General features: G+C 38.3%; 1 protein-coding gene across 1 annotated transcript in view; it reads right to left on the bottom strand.

The window, feature by feature from the left end:
• Positions 1–12,205, bottom strand: part of CHRM4 (cholinergic receptor muscarinic 4) — a 1,937,157-nt gene that overhangs the window by 853,136 nt on the left and 1,071,816 nt on the right. Inside the window, exon 3 of the mRNA XM_044082625.1 lies at positions 1,939–1,992. The gene's annotated coding sequence lies outside the window, so the exon portion shown is untranslated. The remainder of the gene's footprint in view (positions 1–1,938; positions 1,993–12,205) is intronic.

The raw sequence follows: 12,205 nt of genomic DNA, 5'->3' as shown, positions 1-12,205 counted from the left end.
AGAACCCACACGACCACAGGGAGGACATGCAGACTCCGCACAGAAGGCACCCCAGCAGAGAATCGAACCGGAGAACCTCTTGCTGTAAGGCAGCAATGCTAACCACTGCATCACCGTGGCCACCCGATGGTGACATAACAATAGATTAGATAAATACAAATTTAGATAGTGACCCAAATTCAAATGTTTATCACAGCACTTACTTTGGATTTTTTAGTAGATGCATGCATGCACATGGACATGCATTCACTCTCGCAAACATACACTTGTGTGTGTGTGTGTGTGTGTGTGTGTGTGTGTGTGTGTGTGTGTGTGTGTGTGTGTGTGTGTGTGTGTGTGTGAGATTATTTAATGAAAATTCAACCAGTAAATATACAACTTCAGAAAAATATTGTACATGAATTTAAAGGCAAAAGGACCAGCAAACAATACTGATTGTCAAGAGAATATAATACCCCCCAAAAAACATGAAAGAAAGACTTTTTCATGGGGACAAGCTCATTTGCACCCCCTCAGTATATGTAGAAGCCCTTTATCTCCCAAACTAGTAAACACAAACTTCAAGATCAAACAAACACAAAGGAACAAACACCTACCCAGACAAAAGCATTACTTGCTAATAGTAATGCAGTACACTGAAAACATGATGAAAATCATGAAGAATGCCAATCTACCTCATTCAAAGGAAGCATTCTTCTCCTAAAGGTTCATGGATAGATACTAGGCAATCAAGTCTCTGCACTCTTAAATGTGCAGACAATAACCAGACAGTGAAACAAACCCTGTAGGTTGTGCCTGTGAAGTAACCACCTAAACTACTAGAAATAAAAAAATTGCCAAAAAAGATACTTTTCTCCTCCAAATTCTTCTTGCAGTATTACCTATGCAAATACTAAAGATAGAGATTTAAATATTAAGGGCTGCTTCTGTGTAAAATGTGGTATAAACTTGAAACTTGGCTAGATCAGGATCTAGGAAGTTACCAGGCTATTGGTCCTGAGGTCCCTACAAGCCCAGCCAAGAATTGATGGAATCCCAGGGGTGTATTTTCTGTTCCCCATCCAGTTATCCAGGTTGTGCTTAAAATGGTTTAATGAGATACTCTGTTTTACGTGGAGAGGGAGTCTATACCACAAAAGGGGGAGTTCTCTGGGACACAAATTTGTCCTACCAACAAGTCCTATTGATGTCAGAGACCAGGTTGAGGTCTTGCGTGCCAGTTACTTGAGTGGAGCATGACTTACGGATATGCAGCAGTCCCATCAGGGCAGGGTCTGACATTGCTTTGTATGCCAGACAGACCACCAAGTCTGTTTGAGGAGTCTGTAGGAAAGACTGAGTAAAGGGACAGGACTTTTAGCCTTATCAGTATTTATTAGTACAATTTAGAAAATTCTGTGCAAGTAAATGAAATGCCTTTTAGATTATTTCTAAGCCCAGACAGTGTCTGGTTCATATTATGGCCCATTCATGTCAGTATTCCTCAATATCTTTGTTAATCATCTGAAACTTTAACAAGTGCACTCACAGGAAGAAAAAACTTGGAAGCATGCTTAATTCACTTATGTACGCTGCTTTACTACTCTTCAGCATCAAACCTGACAAGCACAAGTCAGCAAACTTCAACTCTATTATTGCTGGTTTAAGTTTGTTCCATTTCTTACCTATTGAAAGCACAGAGTCCAGACAGATTAAGCTTTTGGAGCAAAAACAAACCATCTCTAAGGTACAGTGAATGTTTTATGAATGACTGCTTGGGTTTATTATCACATTCTTATATCTTAAATAAATTAAATACAAGAGGCAAAAATATGTCTAAGTTTGTACTATGGAAGCCAAACAGCATTAACACAGTTTCACTATGAGGAAATACAAACAGATAAAGCACCTCAGAGAATTGTGTTATACAACAGCTTACAAAAATGGAGTAGAACATACCTTATAAAATAATGCTTTCTGCACTTGGATTTCAGAGAAATACTGTACGATTTCCTGAGGAAAGAAAAAACAAGGATCACACATGGTGGAAAATAGCTTCAAACAAAATGCAGTGTGATTAACAATATACAATATGAAACAGAGTAATGACAGGCTATAATAATTCACCAGTACTGCTATACAATAATATTAACTTTCAGTTATATTGAATGCTATAACAAAATTTATAATTGATAAGAAACAAAAAAATTATAACTTAAAACATTGTAACTGAGGCCTTTATGTTATTTTCATTTTTTTTAATAGGCTCATCTTCTCCATGAGCTCAGTTTCTTCCTAGAGTGACGGCTCTTCCTTTAAAGTGCCAGTTTTATTACCTTCCTTTGGGCCTTTGCCTTTTTCAGTATCCTTTTTATGTAGCGATGTATAGCAGTGCACTCATGCAAACAGAAATTTCACAAGGCTGCATATAGTTTAATACATATCTTTTGTTGTTTGCAAGCAGCCCCTCTTTAAAGCAGTCTTACATTGAACTAAATTTGGTAATAGTGACCCAAGTTACATCATGACAAGGCAGAGTGGATAACAATCAGTAAGTTATCTCAGAACACATCTATTACATTTCCTTTTCAGTTTTATCACTGCAAATACTGTGAATTTCAGCAGTGATATATATATATATATATATATATATATATATATATATATATATATATTTTTTTTTTTTTTTTTTGCATTACATAGTTGGACTGGTGCATTTTAGCCAACAGCTTTTCACACTTCTGCTTTCTGCTACTATAAAAGTTGTGCAATTTTTTACTAGACGAACAATAAAAGTTGCTGATAGACCAGGAAATAAACATATGTAACTACATTTTTGAAATAAGGTTTCTTACTAACAAATGCCTTTAAGCTTTGTATTTTTGGTGTAAACAGTAATGAGTTAAAACAGAAAAACAAAACTAAACAAACATACAAGTCACAAAAGTCTAAATACAGTAAGCAAAGGGTGCAGGCAAAAATGACTGTAGGTTTGCACTATCCAGCTACAGATCAGTGAGAGTATTAATTCACTTGTTTATTGACATTTTTTCAAGTATTTATATTTCTGCAGTGTTCATCCATATTGAAACGTCCTTGTACGGGAGTGACACAAAGGTTAAAGATAAATGAATAGAAGGGATCATTATAAAAATGAGGTAAAAGGAAAGAGATAATGACAAATAGTGAAATTATTAAAATTATTATAGTATAGGTATCTTTTTTGTAGACTGCATGTATTTACTTACAGGATTATATTGCATGTATACATTAAGAACTTGAGGCTGTTAGGAGAGGTCTAATTCCTGGCATGCAAGTTATTGTCATACTCCAGTCTGACGGAACTCCTACATATCTGCAGAACAAATAGCAACATAATTAGCCATTCTAAATACTTAAACCTTGCCTGTGATAAAACCAGGATCTGCTGGAGAGAGAGGTATGTATCCCACAGACTACCCCTTCTCTGGAACAGGGTCGCCATCCATATGAAGAGCTCATTCCTAACCCAATTCAAGTGCAACTTGAACAATTGGATAGGGAAGAGGAAATTCATCTCTGGTTTCACACTTACATCACTAATGAATACAGGCAGCCACAAATAGTTAATCTCCAAGGCCCTTTCTTGTAAAATGTTTCACCTCCCAAGCCCCTGCTTACACTTATCAAGTGTCAGAAATTTGGGATACATAGCTAGGCTTAACAGGGTCCTTGTGGTTGTTAGCTTGGTAAATACCTATGAACCTATAAATCTATAAGGAGAGAAAACTGTATGAGAATTCAGAAACTATACATAAACAAAAAAGAATAAAGCTTCAAGGAATGACCATTTAATCCGAATTAAAAAAAAACAAAAAAACATTTGGCTCTCAGTGTTGAAAACTTAAGCAGAGTATGTAGTATAGGACAGGACAGAGATGTGCTCCCAGAATCTTTTACTAAGGCTATTGTAGCACTCATTCCCAAAGGCCATCACTATAAACGTTATCAAGGGAACTACCAGTCAATTGATTACTGTAGAGGCAAAGATTATTGCATCCATCTTAACCAAGTGGTTAGAAAAGTTCACAACAGGGTTGGTGGACTGAGTCAACAGGGGTTTGTCAGAGGATGTACAGCAGAGGACAGTTGGGGGTAGTTAAGAGAAATTGTGCAGCAGGTATAATAAGAAGGGTAGACTCAAGCAGGAGCAATTTTCTGTGTGTGTGTGTGTGTGTGTGTGTGTGTGTGTGTGTGTGTGTGTATATATATATATATATATATATATATATATATATATATATATATATATATATATATATATATATATCTATATGTACACACACACACACACACATATATATATATATATATATATATATATATATATATATATATATATACATACACTGGTCCACTTCTAAATCTTTAAAGCTCATAATCTCAAAATTCAAAATACTGAGGCCAAAATCTTGAAAGTTCAAAATACTGAAAACTCAAAATATTGAATTTCATAATATCAAAAAAAATACAGGATACTAACACTTACTATACTCCACCAGAAGTACATAGAGAAACAAAAGACAAATCATATTAGTTTACTCCAACAATTTGGAAGGGGGTAAGATAGCACTTTAGTACACTAAGAGGAGTTGCGTTGTAGTACATTAAAAGGGAACCTGACTAAGGTCTCAACAGGCAGTCATGAAGCACATAATGGTATGTTTGCTATTTTCTTCTGCGGAGTGCAATCTTGGAGATGATATATTTAAGTAGCAGGGGGTGTTGGGGGCTTCCCCCCCTACTCATAGTTGGAGAAGAGTAATATGTTTTGTTATGTAGTTGTGCTGGAATATTGCAAGTGTTGTTGTACTCTGTTTTTTCAATATTATGAAAATTCGGTATTTTGAGTTTTCAGTATTTTGAACTTTCAAGATTTTGGATTCAGTATTTTGAATTTCGAGATCATAAGCTTTCAAGATTTAGAAGTGGGCTTGCATACACACACCTATACATATGTAAAGGAAGGCTTTGACTCAGTGGAGTGACTCAGTCTGGAACATTAAGACAACTGATATTTGGTTGCAACTTTCAAAATGGGATAGCTGCTTTTTATAAAAGTTCAAGAAAAGAGCCAGTGGTAAACTAGGACTTAACCAAGGACATTTAGATTAGTCAAGGCATGAGACAAGGTTGCCCACTATCATCATATTTGTTCATTTTACTAAGTAATGTATTAGCTCAGAGGATTAGTCACTTTCTATCAGGTGTGGAATTTGAATGGAAGTCGTCTTGACTTTTTGCAGATAACTGCATGCTCACCACGGACAGGGTAGACTTGCGCGTGACAGGGCTGTGAGAGATTTCTGATCATTTTAAAATGGAAACACAGTTAGAATGCAACTGGTGGTAAATATTTCAGGTTAGAGCAGTGAAAACCAAGAATTCATAGTTGAGAAGATTTAATAGAAAGAATGTAGTGTGCAAAATACCTTTGTCTAAAAAACTACTGCAGCTAAGGAGATGGTTTAATAAGGTTTTTATACTAACTTGGAGAATATTTCATTCAAATAGTGAACCACCCTGGAGTGCTATATGTACATCTGCCTCTTTACTGAAGAGATTAGAAATGCAGACAGACAATGTGCATCTGTGCACAGTTTCTTTGTGCTAAATTTATATGAAGAAAGGAATAGTAGGACAGCAAAAAGAGATTAAGCAGAAAATGGGGAGGATAGGGAATACACCTATGATGTAACAACATCAATGATGATCAATTATGATGGCAACAGCTACAGCATTTGTTTTCCAAAATCGTATACGAGGGAAGAATGAAGTAAAGGACTAAGGAAGAATCAGCAATAAAGTAACATTTTTTTTGAATATGCACTTCTAGAAAATGAAGGAAAATGATGAAGCTTTTATGGGCATGCTCTATATAAGGATATGGAGCAAGCTACAATAAAGGGCAAAATAGTACACTGGAAGTGATGGTAGTGATCAGGAATTATGTAGAAGAGTGGTTCTAGTGATTGGGATGCTCTTGGAGGCTTCTAAAGTGACAGCAAATAACAGACTGATACAGTATGCAGGAAGCTGAATGGCTAATTAAAAAAACATAAGGAAGACAATTATACAATGATTAAGGAAGAAAGGAGTCAAAGAATGCGAAGTAGGTGGAGGCGTATATATGAATTAATTGGGAAAAGAAGGGGAACAATCTGAAGCACATACATGTACAGCACATTTTGCAGAATTAGTCAGACATAAATAGGAGGAGGAAATGGAGAAACTAGAAAGGAGGATGAGCAATTCTTTCCAATTGCTCTTCAAGACTGAAGAGCTCCTCAATGGCTGAAGTGCTTTAGCACCCAGTATGTAGCAGGCACAAATTGTGACAAATGTAACAAGCAATTTGCAACAGTTAAGTTTAAAATGAGGTAGAGATTTTATTATTTTTTTCAAGTTCAAAGAGTTTAAAACTTAGGGGGTGCAACATATTGGGAGATGGCTACAGTTGCCAGAATTGCTAGCTACACCTGTGGTAAGGAGGGTAATTGATTCTTGTTTGTGTTTATGTACTAAACAGCTGTATTGAGGAGTCTAGTATCCTATAGAAGGAAGATGGGCTGCTTTATTCTGTGCTGCACAGTGAATCAGTAACTGTCCCTGGACATTTTACTGGTCATACATGGAATAAATGATATATATGGGGGGACATTACTAGAATAAATGGCTTACTAAAGTTAAACTCAAGTTGCAAGTTGTCACTGGATGTTTGTATAAGTCAAAGTTTGTTTACAGACATCATGTTTGAATACAATGAAGCTAATGGGTGCACCTGGTACAAAATCACCTTAAACCAAAGGCTGGTTTTATGGTCAAGGAAACCCATGTGAACACAAGTGCTGAGCTATCAACTCAGCTAAATTTGTTGGTGAGCTGGATTCACAAGATAAAGCATCAGCTGTGCAGATATTAGTTAATCCTAGAAACTGCTGGTGGATACAGATGTTGAGGGAATCTATCAAGGTGAAAAAAAGACCATCTTGTTAATGTTTATGAAGGTATCTTCTGATTCAGTCAGGCAGGATAAGAAAGATGCTACAACAGCCATTGAAGTATAAGTGTTGGTATGACAGGACTTTGAAGAACCATGTTGAAACACATTCCGCAGGCCGGAGAAAGGTCCTGGTAAAATATTACATGCCTCGCGAGCAGAAGGTGGTACTTCTCTCTGGCTGTGCTGAGAAAGGGTGAGATGATACTGCCCATCAGAAGGGGTCTGTCAAAAGGCAAAATGAACACATTGAGGAACTCCTCAACTTAGGAGGTGGAGGTGCTCTCCTATTAGGAGGGAGAGCCTTATATTTATGTTAGCCTATAAGACTTGAGCACACAAGTCATTTCTGCCACCACTCCTTCTCTTGGAATCAACATTAAAGTCTTAAAGCCAACTACAAAGTGAGTATGTAGTACTCGACTGATATGCAGCATTCAATGGACGTTACAATGGTAAAACTGGTAGAGAAGATTTATTTTTTCAGAATGTAAAACAGCTATATCAGGCAAACATTTGGTACAAAATCAATAAGAAAATTACACATACTTCTATTTTCAGGAAGTCATTATGCTCCAACATGAAATTAAAATCTCAGATTAGGGTGAATTTATATTATTTGAACAAATTTAGCAAGAACTGTAGACTAAAATAATATAGTTTGTATATTAAGCACATCAGGAAACTTTAAAGACAAATAACATTTAGAAAGAAATTGCAGTTTTCAGGCACTGACATATGTATTGATAGGTCATGTCCACCGACTAAAACCGGACAGCACTCAGACTTTAATGTAAATCATTATGATGCTTCATCTATAGAGCTTCTCTTTATAATCATAACAATTGAAAGAGATTCCTTGTTACATCCATTTCTGCTTCCATATGCACTTTCACAATAAAAAAGCTATTTTTATTATTTGACCTTCCCAACGTACTTGTAAACTGAAAAAGGACTTCTCCTAAAATTGTGTAGTCTGCAACCTTAGCAAAATAATTACATTTTAAACATGGGAAGGTGATTTGACTTTAGGCCAACAAACATGTTGAAAAAAAAGTGTTACATGACCTTTAAGGAAAGCTTTAAGAATAAATCATGACAAAAGAACTCTTGAAACAAAATGCATGCAAATGTTTTTAAAAGAGGGTTCAAGATGAGACCCTCCTCAATGGATCAGCCCAATGGTCAGACATTCTGGAAGAAACAAAGATTCAATGTTGTGAATAAACCATACAGGTGTAATGGCAAAACACCAAGCCATTAGGAAAATACAAAAAAGTTAAAAATGAAATATAATGCTGAGAGAGAAACTGTGGTATAACCAGGTTAGATAGGCAACAACATTTTTAAAACTTCTGATATGCAGAAAAATACATTTTTCCTGGACTATATTGGGCAGTTAATATGAAAGGTCCATTTGGTAACATTAAATCAGATATTGTTCATTTTGAAAAAAAAAAAGGATTCTTTAAATGTGATCTATACATGTATGTACATATATACAGAGAGAGAGATATCCATATCAGTCTATACATTCATATATGTAAACTATCTACACACACACACAAATGCATATATGGGTGCAGAAGCTTAAGCTGATAGTGTGTTTGGTTGACATCTGTTTAGTTGTCCATTTATGGTCTGCTGAACAGATGGCCAACACTTGTGAGATCACACAATTCTCAAGCCTGGGGGATATTCTTTCCCTGATTTTGTGAAATCCTGTAGTTAGTATATAATTAGCAGGAGGTAGGGGGGATTGCATAGGGGCTTGTCCTCCCTGAAAAAAATCTGTTTTTCCATGTTTTTAGTTTTTGCGTGCACCAAGATTGTTTTTCAGCACGAGTAGTAGTGTCAACATTCATATCTTTGATGAATTGCCAGTGCTATTTTACATGTCAAATGTAAACAGTGAAGCAGCATTAAATATATATATATATATATATATATATATATATATATATATATATATATATATACATTCAAATCATATCTCTACACCAACCATTTATCTAACTGCAGTGGACCTCCATAAAGCGACCTCTAACTATAGGGGATATATCTGGACAACACAAGTGTTATGCTCTGCCAAGGCTTCTATATATACTTTTTATATACCATTTATACTAGGGAAATACCTTGTCAGACTTTTTTAAAGTTATGCTCATTTTATATGTTATACAAAATGTTATCTGTTCATTCATCCCAGGGATGGGCAATGCTGCAAATTGGAATTTTAACTACTGCAATGTTTCTACCATTCACTTGTAACCAAGTTTTAAGCTTTGTCATGTTTCATAGGTTCATAGGTTTGTACTAGGCTATCTGCCCTAGGGCATTTATAAGCCTAGCCAGAGTGTGTGTGGCTTTCGCCACCCCTTGGGACGAGAATACTACACCCATTTAGGGTTTAGTTTACTGTGCCTCTGTCTAGTAGTGACACAGAGATGACCCCCGGGGTAAACCTACAATCTCCCATCCACTCGTCAAGATTTCTCTTGAAGAGAGTTAGTGAGGGGCTCTGCCTAACATGGACTGGGATTCTGTTCCAGAGTGTAGGGAGCCTCTGGGTTATGAATCTGTCCCTCCAGCACGTCCTATTTATTTCTGTGTTGAGGTTCAAATCTCTTGCTCTCGTGGCTCTGATGGATTTGGATTTTCTGAGGTGGAGCATGTCCATTAATTCTGAATTGGACATGGCCTTGTACGTCAGTCATAGATCACCTCTGAGTAGGCAGTATGCGACTGAATAGAGCTGGAGTTTCTTCAGCCGGGCAGCATATGACATATGTTTGAGACCCTTAATCCTCTTGGTGAGGAACTTTTGGGGTCTTTCCAACTGCTGCAGGTGTCGGGTAAGATGCATCCCAAATGGGGCATTGTACTCAATCATGGGCCTGATAAGAGAAGAGTACAGGGGCACAATGACCTCTCTTGATCTAGATGTGAATCCCTTCATGATAAGGTGGGCAATATAGAAGGTCTTCCTAACCACCTTGGCAATGTGAGTGTCAAATGAGAGGTTACTGTCAACTTGGGTCCCTAGGTCCCTGATTACCTCTTCCGTACTTAATGGATTACCACCTATGTGGTAATTTGTGGGTACCTTGTTTTTCCCAAAGGGTATGACTATACATTTTTTGGCGTTCAGTTTAAGGCCATGGCTCTGGCACCAATTATCCATTTCTATGAGGCCTCTTTGAAGGACGCTTGTGTCCACTGGAGTATCAATTATGGCACCCAGTTTGCAGTCATCTGTGAACTTTGTCAGCCACAATCCTCCTATGTTTGCTTGCACCTCGGAAAAATAAATGCCGAACAAGAGGGGTCCCAGGACTGAGCACTGTGAGACACCGCTTGTGACTGGCTTAGAGTCTGACATGGCTCCAGCAATTCTGACCTTGTGGGTTCTGTCCTTGAGCCAGTTTGCAACCCATCTTGTGACATATGGGTTTACATTTAAACTGGTGAGTTTGTCTATGATGCCCGAGTGGGGTATTGTGTTGAAGGCTTTTGCAAGGTCAAGGTAGGCTGTGTGAACTGCCTTACCCTCATCAATGGCCTTAGTGACTGTTTCAAAAAAGTCGACCAAGTTCAAAAGGCAGGATCTGCCCTTGACAAAGCCAAATTGGGTAGGATCCAATGTCTCTAGGTCCCCAATGTCTTTGTTTATGAGTTCCATAATGATTCTTTCCATAGCTTTGCAGACCAGGCTCGTCAAGCTTATGGGGCGGTAATTTCCAGGGTCCGTAGAAGCACCGCCTTTGTGGAGTGGGACCACTGTTGCTGTACGCCATTCTTTGAGTACGTATCCTGTAGTAAGGCTAAGATTAAACAGCAGCCTTATGTGCGGGTTTAGTTCCTCTTGGAGTTCATATAGCACGCAGCCCGGGACACCATCCGGTCCCATTGATGCTGTGTTTTTAGCTTTGGAGAGGGCAGCTCTCACCTGGGCATCTGAGATGTTAGGGAGGCTACACTCTGCTGGGATAGATATTTCTCCTTTTGGGGGGGAGGGGGTGGAGAAATTTGCACTGAACCTGTCTGCCAGAATGTTGGCAATGTCTGTGGGTTCAGTGTATTTTGTGTCATTGTGGACTAACTCTGAGCATATCTGGGAGTTTCCACCCAGGTTTCTAACATAGCTAAAGAAGGCCTTGTGATTGTCTTTTGTGTCTTTTGTGATTTTTCTCTCAAAGTTGGCCTTGGATGATTTTATGAGTGATCGTAGTTTTTTGCTAGTACTGATCAGAGATGCCTTCCCTTTTAGGGATTTTGCTCTATGTAGTAGCTTCCTCCTCCTGTTGTAAAGTTTGTTAATGGCTGGTGTCCACCAGACAGGGCGCCTGCCTTTAGGGGAATGGTTCTTGGTTTTATTAGGGATTGCATGATCCATGCATTCTTGAAGGTGCCCGTAGAAGGCATTTATAAAGGATTCAGCGGTGTGAGTTGTGGTTTCCACTGGCCCAGGGGCCTTGAAGGATACCACTTCAGTCTTAAGAAGTGTGAAGTTGGCTTTTGAGAAGTTCTTCACTGTGGTCTTTTGTGCAGGGGGTGGGGGCGGGATGTGGATTTCCAGCGAGATTAATTTATGGTCTGATCTCACCAATGAGGGATATACTTCTGGTGTGGAGCATTTTGTCCCCATGTTTGTGATGATCAGGTCTAGTATATTATCTCCTCTTGTGGGAGTGGTGACTAGCTGTTCCATCGCATTTGAGTTTATGAATTCTAGGAACCTTTGGGCTAGGGTGTTGGGGCTTGAGTAATGTTCCCAGTCTATGTTTGGGTAGTTGAAGTCTCCCAATATGATGGTATTTGGAGAGACATTCATACTCTCCAGTGTCTTCAGGAAGGCTGAGTGGGGTTCCTGAGTTTGAGAGGGTGGTCTGTAGCATGCTACAACCTGTAGGGCAGTTTTGCCTATGGTTAGTTGCACCTGGATGGTCTCCGATGCTTCGTGCGTTGCCACTAACCTGGAGGTGTGGGTATCTTTGATGAATATAGATACTCCCCCTCCTTTTGTGGTTCAGTCCAAGTTTTGGGGCCGGAAAGCATGATATGAGGTAAAACCTGGTAGTGCTGGGGTGCTCTCAGGAGCCTTAAACCAGGTTTCAGTCACTGCACAGACATCGATGTTCTCCATACTGAGGAGGGCTTTGAGAGCGTGCATCTTGAGGTTTAGAC

The sequence above is a fragment of the Protopterus annectens genome, chromosome 9.part0 (assembly GCF_019279795.1).
Source record: "Protopterus annectens isolate FY-2018-M chromosome 9.part0, PAN1.0, whole genome shotgun sequence".
Lineage (NCBI taxonomy): Eukaryota > Metazoa > Chordata > Ceratodontiformes > Protopteridae > Protopterus > Protopterus annectens.
Note: the sequence above shows the minus strand (reverse complement) of the source record. Positions and strands in the feature narration are given on the sequence as shown.